The 12,563-nt window shown below is 35.4% G+C and overlaps 1 long non-coding RNA gene across 1 annotated transcript in view; it reads right to left on the bottom strand.

The window, feature by feature from the left end:
• LOC145521345 (uncharacterized) overlaps positions 1-11,383 on the bottom strand; it is a 32,427-nt gene extending 21,044 nt beyond the window's left edge. Inside the window, exons 1-2 of the long non-coding RNA XR_014065330.1 lie at positions 9,076-11,383; positions 7,694-7,786 (exon numbers count right to left, since the gene is read on the bottom strand). This is a non-coding gene — a long non-coding RNA (uncharacterized LOC145521345). The remainder of the gene's footprint in view (positions 1-7,693; positions 7,787-9,075) is intronic.
• Positions 11,384-12,563: the final 1,180 nt, after the last annotated feature.

Genomic DNA, 12,563 nt, shown 5'->3' with positions numbered 1-12,563 from the left:
GAATGATATAATAATGATGATTATATGTCATTATACATTTGCCTAAATCCCATGGAATGTACAACACCAAAAGTGAACCCTAAGGTAAATAATGGACTTGGGATGATTATGGTGAGTCACTTTGAGCTCATCCTTAGTAAAATAAAAATGAAAAAGAATTACCTTTCTGCTGAGTGATGTTGATAATAGGAGAGGCTATGCATGTGTAGGGGTAAGGAATATATGAAGAATCTCAAATTTTCCTCTCCATTTCTTTGTAAACCTAAAACTTTTCTAAAAAAACAAGTCTCAAAAAAAAAAAAAAAGGACAAGAAAAGAAATAAGGAGAAGAAAAAGAGCCAAAGCACTCTTGAAGGAAAATAAGGTGGGACTTGTTTTACCAAAATCAAAACATTATACAGTTGAAATAATTAAGGCAGTGTTTTGTTGGCATAAGGATAGAAAAATAGACCAACGTAATGGCACAGAGAGACTATAAATACACTCACCTGATTTATGCCAAATTAGCTCTAAAACACAGTGAGCAAAGGATGGACTTTTCCATAAATGGTGCTAGTTTAATTGGATACCCACCATCCATGAGGTATGGGTAAAAAATGAATATGGATGTGTGAGGCATGGATAAAAAAATGAATTTTACCCCTATCTCTCACATAAACAACAATTTTAGATAGAAAATAGATCTAGATAAGATAAGTTATACAGTTTGATAAGGTAATACAAAGTGATATATCACAACCTTGAGCCAGGTAGCTCATTTCTTACACAAGAAGCAAAAAGCTCTAAGAATAAGGGGGAGGTATGATCATTAAACCATTTTAATATGTAAAAATCGTGTTCATCAAAAGATAGCATTAGGAAAGTTAAAAAACAAGTCCAAAAAATGAACAAAATATTGCTACACATATGACTGAGAAGGAGCATATAAGCAGGATAAATAAATCATACTTAGAAAAATCATAACAGAAAAATACACACCCCAAAAGAAAAATGGGCAAGAGACATATCCAAATGACCAATAAATCGATGAAAAAGTGTGGTACAGAACTAGTCATCAGGAAAATGAAAGCATAATTACATACTACTGCATACCCACTAGAATGGCTAAAATTAAAAGGACTTTCTGTAACAAGATATGCAAGAACATGAAACAACTGAAATTCTCATATTGTGTTGGCTAGTGTTCAACTCTTGTCAAGAATTTGGAAATCTATTAAATAATATTCTCTAAAACTGAATATATACATACCCTATAAGACAGCAATCCTAATACCAGGATATTCCCTAGAGAAATGCTTACACATGTATCTCAAGAGACATGTATAAGCATTCTCAGCATTATCTGTAAAAGCCAAAAACTGGAAACAAACCCAATTGCCATCAATAACGAAATGGATAGATACATTGTGATAATGTGTCCAATGTAACAAAAAACAGCAATAACAAAGAAGAAAATACTGCTACTCTAACAGCATGAATGAATCTTTGAGGCATAATGTTGCATGAAATAAACCAGGCACAAAAATACATATTTTATAATTCTATTTATATGAATTATGAATTTTAAATCAAACTATAGTGGAAGAGGGAAATGATAGAAATTGGGAGTGCATTAAGAAGTAGGTCTTTTGTGGTGCTGGCAACTTTTTATTTCTTGATCTGGAAAGTGAAGCTCTACATTCACATTTTGTGCACTTTTTGAAGAATGGATATTTTAAATTAAAAACTCAAAACCACAGTAGACAATATTTTTTGTAGAAAAGTTTGACAACCATAATACAGCATTGGGACAGCTATGAGTTAAGTTCAGGCATGTACAAAAGGTAGGATTACTAAACATCCAGATAAAATCCCATCTGAGAAGGAATATGTTACTGGTTTAGCAAAGAAAAGAAAACTATGTCTGACTAACCTATTTAAATTTCCAAAACCACTGAAAAATTTCCACATCAAAGGCTGGAAAAAAATATTTCCACCATGACTAGAGGTTGAGAGAACATTTGTCATGGGTAAAAAATTGGCTCAGAAAAAGGAGGAAAATAAAGGGGAAGAACAAATTGTACTCTCTGGATGAGTTAATAAAAGAACTTGTGCAATTTGGCATTTTTATAAGTAATCTTAATGGGAGTAAACAACAGTCTTTACATTTACTTTCATTTAACTTGTTTAACATAGTCTGTGTTCATTTTCTTTCATCTTTTCCTCAGAAATCTTTCTGCATTGCTCTTTTGTTTCTTTGTGTATTCATCAGTTTGTTTCATAATATTTACTGGGGGGCATTTGTACAAATTTATTGTGTGCAGATATCACGCTGGGCACTGAAAGTGTTAGTTGCTCAGTCATGTCCAACTCTGCGACCCCATAGACTGAAGCCCACCAGGCTCCTCTGTCCATGGGATTCTCCAGGCAGGAATACTGGAGATCCCTTCTCCAGGGGATCTTCCTGACCCAGGGATTGAACATGGATCTCTCACATTGCAGGCAGATTCAATATCATATGAGGGAATGCCCCTCTTATTCATTAGTTTGTTTCATAGTATTTACTGGGGATTTCTGTACAGATTTATTGTGTGCAGATATCATGCTGGGCACTAAAGTTTCAGTGATAAGTAAGCCAGAAAATGCCCTTATTGATCTTATATTCTACTAAAGGACACAGATAATAATCAAGCAAGTAAATAAATAAGCAAGATAATTGCAGATTAACACTGCTTTGAATAAAATTAAAATGCTATGGAATACTATTAAAGTGATAAGGGACAAATTAAATGTAATTTAATCTGGGGTAAGAGCTACCTCAGAAACAGTATTTAGCAAAGGCCCATCTGAGGAGGGGAATTTCTAGCTAAACCTTTAGGGATGAATCTATTCATGTGTTTAACTTAGTAAATGCATACTGAATACCTACTGTGTGACAGGCAACATTCTAGGTGCTGGGAAATCAACAAGGAATGAGAAAGACAAAGATGCAACCTTTATGGTATTAAAATTGAAGCCTGCAAAGAGTTTCATAGTGATGCAGCAAGGACTACAAATAAATATGGATGGGAAAAACCTCGATGGGCTAATCAAATTTTTAAAAGACTATAGTATCAATAACATTGTGAATTATCCGGAGAGTGGCTTGCAATGGATTTGAAGAGTAGGCAGAGACCAGAGCATGTGTGATTCTCTAGGTCATGGAAAGGAGTCTGCTTTATGTTCTTAGAATAATTAGAAATCATTGATGGATTTTAAGAAGACAAATGGCATGATTAGACTCCAAGTCATACTATACTGCTTTGTAGAGAATGATCTGAAGGGAACAATAGTATACATTAAAAAAAAAAAAGGAAAAAAAAGCAAGTTAGTATCTATATTTAAGGCAAAAAAAGTATAGTGATCTGAACTGACATAGGAAAGTGGAGATGAACAGAAGTAAACAAATTTGGAGAATAATTTGGGGACACAATCAATAGCATTTACTGGCAGATTGGTATAGAAAGAAAAAGAAAGAAATAACAAATTACACTTTTGCTTCTAGAAGAGACAACTAGATGGATTTTGACGTTGTTTGCTACGGTGGCAAAGAAAAAGAGAAGTTTAAACAAGAGATTTAGAATGGAAAAACCACGTATTTCTGCTTCCTAAAATAGGTTACGTTTGAGAGGTGTAGGAAGCATCCAATTTTGATTTAAATAACTAGTTTGAAATATAAGTCAAGAGCTCAGGGATAAATGTAAACATTTCAAGGTCATCAGAATAAAATATGAATTTGTTTCTATAACAAATGATTACTTAGAAAAAGCATGTTTAAGATGCAAAGAAAATCTAGGTGGGTCTGTCTGGGCATTTCAAGGTCTAATAGAGGAGGAGTAGCCAGTAGAGGAAACAATGATGATACCATTAAGTTAAAATATCAATACCAGGCATGAAGCAGAAGCCAAAGGAAAAGGGTGAGTGAAAAGAAGAAAAGGGAATTACCTATCAATGGCAAATTGAGCAAGATGCAGACGGTGGTATGTTACTGTTGATCCAGCTAAGATTTCAGTGGAATGCTGGGCACAGAGTGGTGGGTATGGAAATCTAGTAACAGTAGGTTTCAGTGAAAATGGAAGGGGAAGAAATGAAACAGCACAATGATCCATTGAGAGTGACAGTGAAGGAGACATTACAGGTGGCTTGAAGTGGGAAGATTGCCAAGTCTTATCTCAAAGTGAAAACATGATCCCACTAGAAGAAAAAGGCATAGTCAATGAGCAATATTGAGTGGAAGTTTGAGAATTTAGATCACAGAGCCATGTGATCTTCCCCTGGCAAAGTTTTCCAACTGAAGTTCAGTTACAAAAGCAAATGGCAGAATTCTGCAAGGTAAATGAAATGGAAGAACACGGGGCCAAGGGGTTGAAGAAAAATTGCAACAAAATTGTTAGAATGAAGAGAGAAAGTAGGCCGAATAGGAGGGGGAAAAAAGTGGACCACTGAAACAGGTGAGTAGGGGTTAGAATCTTGATGTTCTTGAAGAATTTTGGCAGTAGAGATACTTGAATAAATGTCCCAGAAAAATAGTGATTCAGGTGATTCGGTTATTGAGAACCAAGATTTCAGAAGTGGTATATTTTCTGAAAAGATCCAGTGTAAAAGAGGCTGCCCAAGAGAAATAAAAAGAAATTAAAGATGAGAAGACCAAAGAACCAAAAAGCTATATCATTTTGGATGATTTATTTATGTGGTTCTGAAGTCACAAAGAAATACACAGGATTAAGGAATCTAGATTCTTGAATGAAAGGGCTTTAATAAGCAGATAAATATACAACTATGACAAAAAATACGGAAGAGGGATATTATGGAAGTGGCAAGAGCCTCAAAAGTAGTAGTGGGCATTTGCAGGAAAGAAAAGAATGAAGAGCTAGTAGAGGAAATAAAAACCAAAGAAAACAACAACCCAATCTCTTTGTCAATGAAAAATTAATCAACAGTCAATCTGAGAAAGAAATGGAAATTTTTATTCAAGTCAACCTGAGGATTATAACCTGGGAGACAGTTCTCAGAGAGCTCTGAGAACTGTTTTGATGAGGCAAGTGGAGAAGCTAGTATGCTTGTGATTTTGGCAAAGGAGGCAGGTGCATTCAAGCACACATGTCAGCAGACGGTTGCTGCTAATGGTTTTGGTGCTTTTGTAATTATGGAAAGAGCAAGAAACTGGGTTCATAAAATTTTCTCCTGAATATTTCAACGTATCTGAGGGCCAGTTCTGCAAGTTTTCCCAGGGCACAAAGTGGCTCATATTGACCTTCATTGTGAATTCCTTTCAGGGTGTATCTATCATACATTAGTGCCTGTAGTAGCTAATGGCTTGATTTTTATAGAGATAGATGATGGGCAATATTCTTCATTTTATAATCCTTTGCCTTTTCAGTCTTAGTTTCAAAAAAGGTTTGGGAGGCATTGTGACTGATTGATCTTATATGACTATATGTTTAGTTAATCATTTCAAATCATCATTATTTTTTTAAAAATTTTAATTGGTGGAAAATCGCCTTACAATGTTATTTCCTGCCATACAACAATGCGAATCAGTCAAATTATACATATAGCCCCTCCTTCATGAGCCTCCCCTCCCCCTCCCCCGATCCCACCCTTCTAGGTCAGCGTGGAGTGCCAGGCTAGGCTCCCTGTGTTATACAGCAACTTATCACTACCTACCTATTTTACACATTGGAGTACATATAGGTCAATGTTACTTTCTCAGTTCATCCCACCCTCACCTTCCCCGCTGTGTCTAGGAATCCATTCTCTACTAGGTTCATCAATACCATTTTTCTAGATTCAATATACATGCGTTAATATACAATTCTTGTTTTTCTCTTTTAGTCAAGTCATCATTAATTTTATCTGAGGCTCAATCACACATTTAGTAATGCAAGAAACAATAATCTTGTAAAATAGTCAGACTACAAGTAATGCAGCTAGTAACACTAATAAGATCATAAGTGTTTAATCTAAGAACTTCCATCAGGTACAGTGCAGTATCTTCCTAGGTCTTCTGACCAGTCTTTTCTGCACCAATCGCTATCTTTAAGGGAAGAGCTATATTGGCACTGCACGTAAAGTTCACAAAAGATGTATGCACCTACAAGGTGAGTGTTGTGTCATCACAGCCCCTTACAGGATTTAAGGAATGTTATCATCTCAGGAGTTATATGGCTGGTACCAGAAAGAAAAGATTTGATCTTTATGGTTGAGCATGTATTTTTGCCATTGGGGAGGTCTGCTGCTGCTAAGTCGCTTCAGCCGTGTCCGACTCTGTGCGACCCCATAGACGGCAGCCCACCAGGCTCTGCCGTCCCTGGGATTTTCCAGGCAAGAATACTGGAGTGGGTTGCCATTTCCTTCTCCAATGCATGAAAGGGAAAAGTGAAAGTGAAGTTGCTCAGTCATGTCCGACTCTTAGCGACCCCATGGACCATAGCCTACCAGGCTCCTCCATCCATGGGATTTTCCAGGCAAGAGTACTGGAGTGGGGTGCCATTGCCTTCTCCGTGGGGAGGTCTAGTTAACACATAATGCGGACGCATAATCACATTGGCGGGGAGGGAGGAGGCCCAAATGGCAAAGAAAAATTTTATGTTCAAGTTCTTATCTTGCCTTAAAATTTGAATTTTTATTTTATCATCTTATACCTCGTTTAGTCAGTGTGAGAAAGAACAAGCAGCTTTAACTTGAGACAGCCACATTAAAGCTAACAGTTATTAAGGGACAGGCAGTTTTCACCAACACAAGAATCTAAGAGAATGTTCCTGGAAGAATTGGAACATATAGGGTAGTATTCTAACCAAGAACAAGGGCTCTAAAGGGAAATAGGATGGGAGTGGGAGGATCAAATTAAGTGCTGGACAGAATGGTACAAAGGTGAGAGTTTTTGTGAAGATGAGTATTCTTGTAATCAAATTTTTAGTTATGATAGAGCTAAACAGGGATATGACATATGACAGCATTGATTCACCTCTTGGAGGAAGAAGGGCAATCAGAACTATTAATCTGGTACAAAAGCACTACCCTTGATGGTATGGAAGCTTATTAGATAGGTATCCCACAAGACTTGGACTAATAAGACCATGCATAGTCAATGGCTCCCCAAGTCTAGGGACAGTGTGATGCCAGCACAGGATGGGAGCAGCTTCCCAGGACCTTGAACCATATAGTGTTGCACCAGCTTCCAACTTTTCTCAGGTCCCACTTCCTTCAGTGAAACTTTTCTCCCACCCCTCCAGACCATAGTGTTTGAACTCTTATGGCACTTACTATTAATACCTATACCATTTATCAGATTATTTAACTATATATCAACTAAGTCTAAGAATAGTTTCATACCCATGTAATTTATTGTTTCATGGTATTTAGTAAGTATTTAGTAAGCATTTAGTAAGCTCATAGAATGCAGATACCACATTTTACCCTTCTAAGGGTGCACCTCTCTCAAACTGCAACTTCCAGTCTATACACAGCAATTCTATTTTTCTGCATTCCACTCAGTCTTTGCCCATTTCTCTTAGCAGAGAAAATTTAATCTTGATTCCAAGTATGAGTTTATAAATTTGCTAAAAACATATAAATGGTATCTATAATGTAATGTTCACCTGTCTTGGAACACTGGGTGAAAAGATTATGTTTTAAAACTTGAAATCATAATTTAAAACAAATTAGGCATTACCTCATTCAGCTAATAAAGGAGCACTTCTTGGAAGGACATTCAGGCCAATCATTCATTCAACAGATATTCAATATCTGCTATTGAATTCAAAACCTATAATGGATATAAGTAGGAGAAAAAACTTGATGAGACACAATTGCTTGGATCAGAAACGTTTCAATGTATTAATATGAATATAAAGTATTTACTATAAATAGACATTTTTGTGTATATATTTATAACAATGATGGATCTATAAAATGATATTCATATACACTATCAAGAAAGGAAAGAAAGACAGAGTAAAGAGGACAGGGAGGGAAGAAGAAATTGAAAGCAAGCCCTCAACTTTTGAGGATGGTGTGGAAGAGAAACCACACTTTCCATATGACCACCATAGCCACTGTCATTAGCCAGTGGCCAGACTCAGAAGAAACATATCGAAAATAACATATCTGGTATTCTTTTTTTTTTTAACAAGTTCATCATTTAATAAGTCTGAATTAATTTTCACCACATGTCCTAAAGGCAGATACTTTCAGTAACAGTGACAGTAATCAGTTTTCACATGGAATGTGGGTACAAGTCACAGTATGGGAGGCAACTACTATCAATGGATTATTGAAACTTATTCTCAATAAAACACGACCTTCACACTACAAATGAAACAGTGTTTGATAAAAGAATCTGCCAGCTAAAACATGCATAAAAGTGGTAGGCCTCGTGTATGATTCTTTAAAAAATACAAACTAAAAATTCAGGCTTTGTCTAAATTATGATAGTCACATTTAAAATTATTACTGTTCATTCATTCATACAACAAAAACTATTAGAATTCTACTATGCATTAAGCACCCAGAAAATCTTAAAATATTTTATACTGATTACATTTCCAAGTAAGTTATTCCAATGCAAAAACAAAAATATTTAAAAGTTCCACCTGCTCTTTAATATTCCAAAATTATTCTCTTACCGAAGTACATAAGCAATACTAATTGACTTCAAAATAACAAATATGCAGTTTTAGAGAAAAATAAATATAAGGGCTTGTCAAAACTTATTTTAAAATACATGGCAAAGAAAACACAAAATTATCACAGTTTTAGTAGTACTAGGATAGTCTGTGAAAGACGTCTGTTCCTTGGTTTATATGATGTCATTTTGAGATTAAACATGTGTTTTAACAAACATAGAAAAACTAATTGACCATGGAATAAAAACTTGGAAGAGCCATGAATAAACTAACAGTAACCAAAACAAGCAGGTTACAAAGTATGCCTTATTCAGTTAAATTTCAGACAAACTAGTATACACATACTGCAAATTTAAGATGCCCCAAGGAATTAGTAACTTGTATAACTAACCCATACATAGTTGATTTTTGTTGGGAACTCTAGCATTACCATAGTTTGTAGTCAATATGCCTTTGAATGAATCTTCTCAATTTTGCTTTCTCTCTCAGGTAAATGAACCAAGATATTGTCAAGTAACTGTCTTAAAAATAATTTACAGATGGTAATCACATCTGGTCTTTAAAAGAAAATATCAACACAGAAAACAACATGTGGATTAGTATCTATTAACCTTAGATATGTTTAATCTCATAGAAAGAACTATTTTAATTAATTTTCTAAGGTTTAATTATCACCTAATCTGTATATAGAGCTTCCCTGGTGGCTCAGACAGTAAAGAATCTGCCTGCAATGCAGGAGACCTGGGTTCAGTCCCCCTGGGTTGGGAAGATCCCTTGGAGAAGGGAATGGCTACCCACTCCAGTATTCCTGCCTAGAGAACTGCATGGACTGTATATATGCCCTAAACTAAAATGAATTTGATAGAAAATAATACACAGATAGGTAGGTTGATAAACATACAGTAAAGGTTATCTTTAATATATAACTGATAATACACATATATATGCATATACAATATACACACATACAGAAATCTTAACCAAGAGAAATTGTAATGACATTTTAATGCATCATAATACTTTTTAAAAAATAATTTGAATTAATTTATTTTTGGCTATGCTGGGACTTTGCTGCTGTGTGGGGCTAGTCTCGAGTTGAGGTGCATATGGGCTTCTCACTATGGTGGCCTCTCTTGTTGCAGAGCATGCGCTCTAGAGCACACAGGCTTCAGAAGCTTCAACCCGTGGGCTCAAAACTGTGGCTCCCATGCTCTAGAGCACAGGCTCAATAGTTGTGGCGCACAGGTTTAGTTTCTCCATGCATGAATGATCTTTCTAGATCAGGGATCGAACCCGTGTCTCCTGCACTGGCAGGTGGATTTTTTACCACTAAGCCACTGGGAAGCCCAAAGCATCATAATACTTTGGCACATTTATTTAGTGGTTCCCCCAATTTTGAACTTAGACTAAATTTGCATTTTGATGTGGGGTTCAGACTTCTTCCTGTTTGCTAAGAAATAAAGAATAAACATACCCATATTCACCCGAATAAAGGAATTTATATTAAATGTGAGAAAGAAAACTGGCCATACTTAAAGAGAGAGGAAACAGCTGTAGGTCTTCCAAGTTGAGCCAATATGAAGGATGCCTTGCAAGAATATAGCAAACATTCTATGGAATGGATTTTCATTTCCATTAACTCCATGCTCAAATTTAAAAGAAAATTTGAAAGCAAGGGAAAATCTGAGCCACTATTGTGAATTTAAATTTCCATAGGAAGAATAATGAATAAAACTTCAATAAAATATGCAGATTTTATCTGATAATTAGGTAAATTCTATCTAGAACTAAGTAATACACCAAAGATAAACTGTGATAGACCCTGTCAGTTACTGTCAGAGATGGTTTCTCCCTGTTTTTTCAGTACTAAGATAAAATTAATTGCCTAAACTACACCTGGTCTGCTGGGATATTAAGGGCAAAGGTAGAGGAGTGCTCACTCCCTTTACAGCCTCACCTATTCTCTACATTGATTTAGCAACTGTCCCAAGAAATATTACTAATTGTAAATGCTTTTTACTATTAAACACTCTAAGTTTCCAGTTTCTGTTATTATATTAGTTTTCTAGGTCTGCAATAACAAAATACCACAGAATGAGTGGCTCAAACAACAGAAATGCACAGTACAGGAAGCTAGAAGTTCAAAATTGAGGAGTCAGCACGTTCTGTTTCTTCTGAGGCCTCTCTCCTTGGCTTGCAGGTGGCCACCTTCTCCCTCTGTTCTCACGTGGTCTCTCTTCTGTGCTGGAGCATGCTCACTGTCTTTCCATTATGTCCAAATTTATTCTTGTTATAAGGACATCAGTCCAATTGGATTGGGACCCACCCTGCTGACCTTATTTTAACCTAATGACCCTTTAAAAGACCCTATTTCCGAATAAATTCATGTTCTAAGATACTACAATTCAATCATAACAGTTGTTATTAGTTTTATTATCACAATTATTATACTAGTCTGTTCTAAAACATTTTACTTAATCTTCATAGCTATACTAAAAGGAAGGTATTTCATCTCCATTTAACAAAAGGTTTCAAGACCTTGATTATGATGTTCTAAACAAAAAGTGGAAAAACTAGAATGCCTTCTCTAAAATTAAGTTTCTTCTGGAAAGCAAGGGCCATGAAAAGTTCTAATGTGACCTGTTTTCCTATCATCGTTTTTCCAGCCTAATACTAGAAAATTCCAACTTGCAGGTAGAGATAATGCTCTTTAGCCAGGCAGAGCACCCACACACAAATAAACATAAATTGTTGGCCTAACAAAATTCTTTAACTCTTAGTTCCAAATTCTTTCCCCTTTGCTCAGAAGAATTCCAAGTTTTGATCCTGGATAGTTGGTGAGCCATTGTATTTTCATCACAGGACCTCCTACATCAGCATCTGGGCTTTAATGTTTGGGAAAGAAAAACCACCATGTTGAAAACGGCCAAAAGAGTATCACATCACTATGTATGTGATACCAAAACACTCATACTTGTTTAAAAGTGGAGTGTGGTTTCTATGGTAACAACTTTGGGGAAGGAGAGCAGCAGCTACAGATTTTTTTAACAGTGCTTTTTTTTTTAAAAAAAACATGAACCAGATATTCAAATACATCATAAGCTATACAATTAGGTTCAGTAAATACACTTTGGGACCCTAGTCTATGGCCTTTATATTTGGCAGTGCTTTTATTTTACTTAGAGTAAGCTCTTGTCAGGGGTTCCAGCTCTTTCTCAAATCCATAGGGATCTCTCTACAGGACTCTGTATCCCATTATCCTATCACACCACACAGATGTCTTTTTCCTTGTTTCTCTTTGCACTCTTTATTTCATTTCCCTCTCTTTTCTCTAATGAATAAATACTGTCTTGCATATGCTCAGGCAAAAATCTAATGAGTTGTTTTGCTCCTATTTAGAAGCATTTATATGTAATCAAAACTTGTTAAAGGAAACATATCGAAAGTTATGACTAAGATGGTATATGTCATCCTCTAACATTCGTTTATGTTTCTTTCCTAGGAATATAGACATGTTGTAAGAATCTGTAATGATTTAAGTTGGCTAGAAACGTTGTATTCTTTTGTCACATTATGTTTTTACAAACTCAAAAACTGCTAAATGATTTCATTGTTTTCTTGCTCCTAAATGGCATATAGTAGAATAATATTTTTAATTATTCCCTCTCAGTTACATACAGAGATAATATCTCTGGTATATTTTTTATATTTTTCCAAATGAGTGATGTTTTAGCAGGTAATATAATTTTCTGTTAAAATAAAAAAACAGAGAAAAACAAACAGTTTCAAAATGAAAGTCAGTTCCACAATTTAATAATAATTTAGGAAATTTATGCCCATTTTACCCATTCTATTCTTCTACCATATTATCAACTGTATCTTTGGCCACCTGATATGCAGAGTTGACTCATTAGAAAA

This window comes from Giraffa tippelskirchi, chromosome 1 (genome assembly GCF_054371585.1).
Source record: "Giraffa tippelskirchi isolate mGirTip1 chromosome 1, T2T-mGirTip1v1.2.pri, whole genome shotgun sequence".
Lineage (NCBI taxonomy): Eukaryota > Metazoa > Chordata > Mammalia > Artiodactyla > Giraffidae > Giraffa > Giraffa tippelskirchi.
This window is presented reverse-complemented; position numbering and strand designations above follow the sequence as displayed.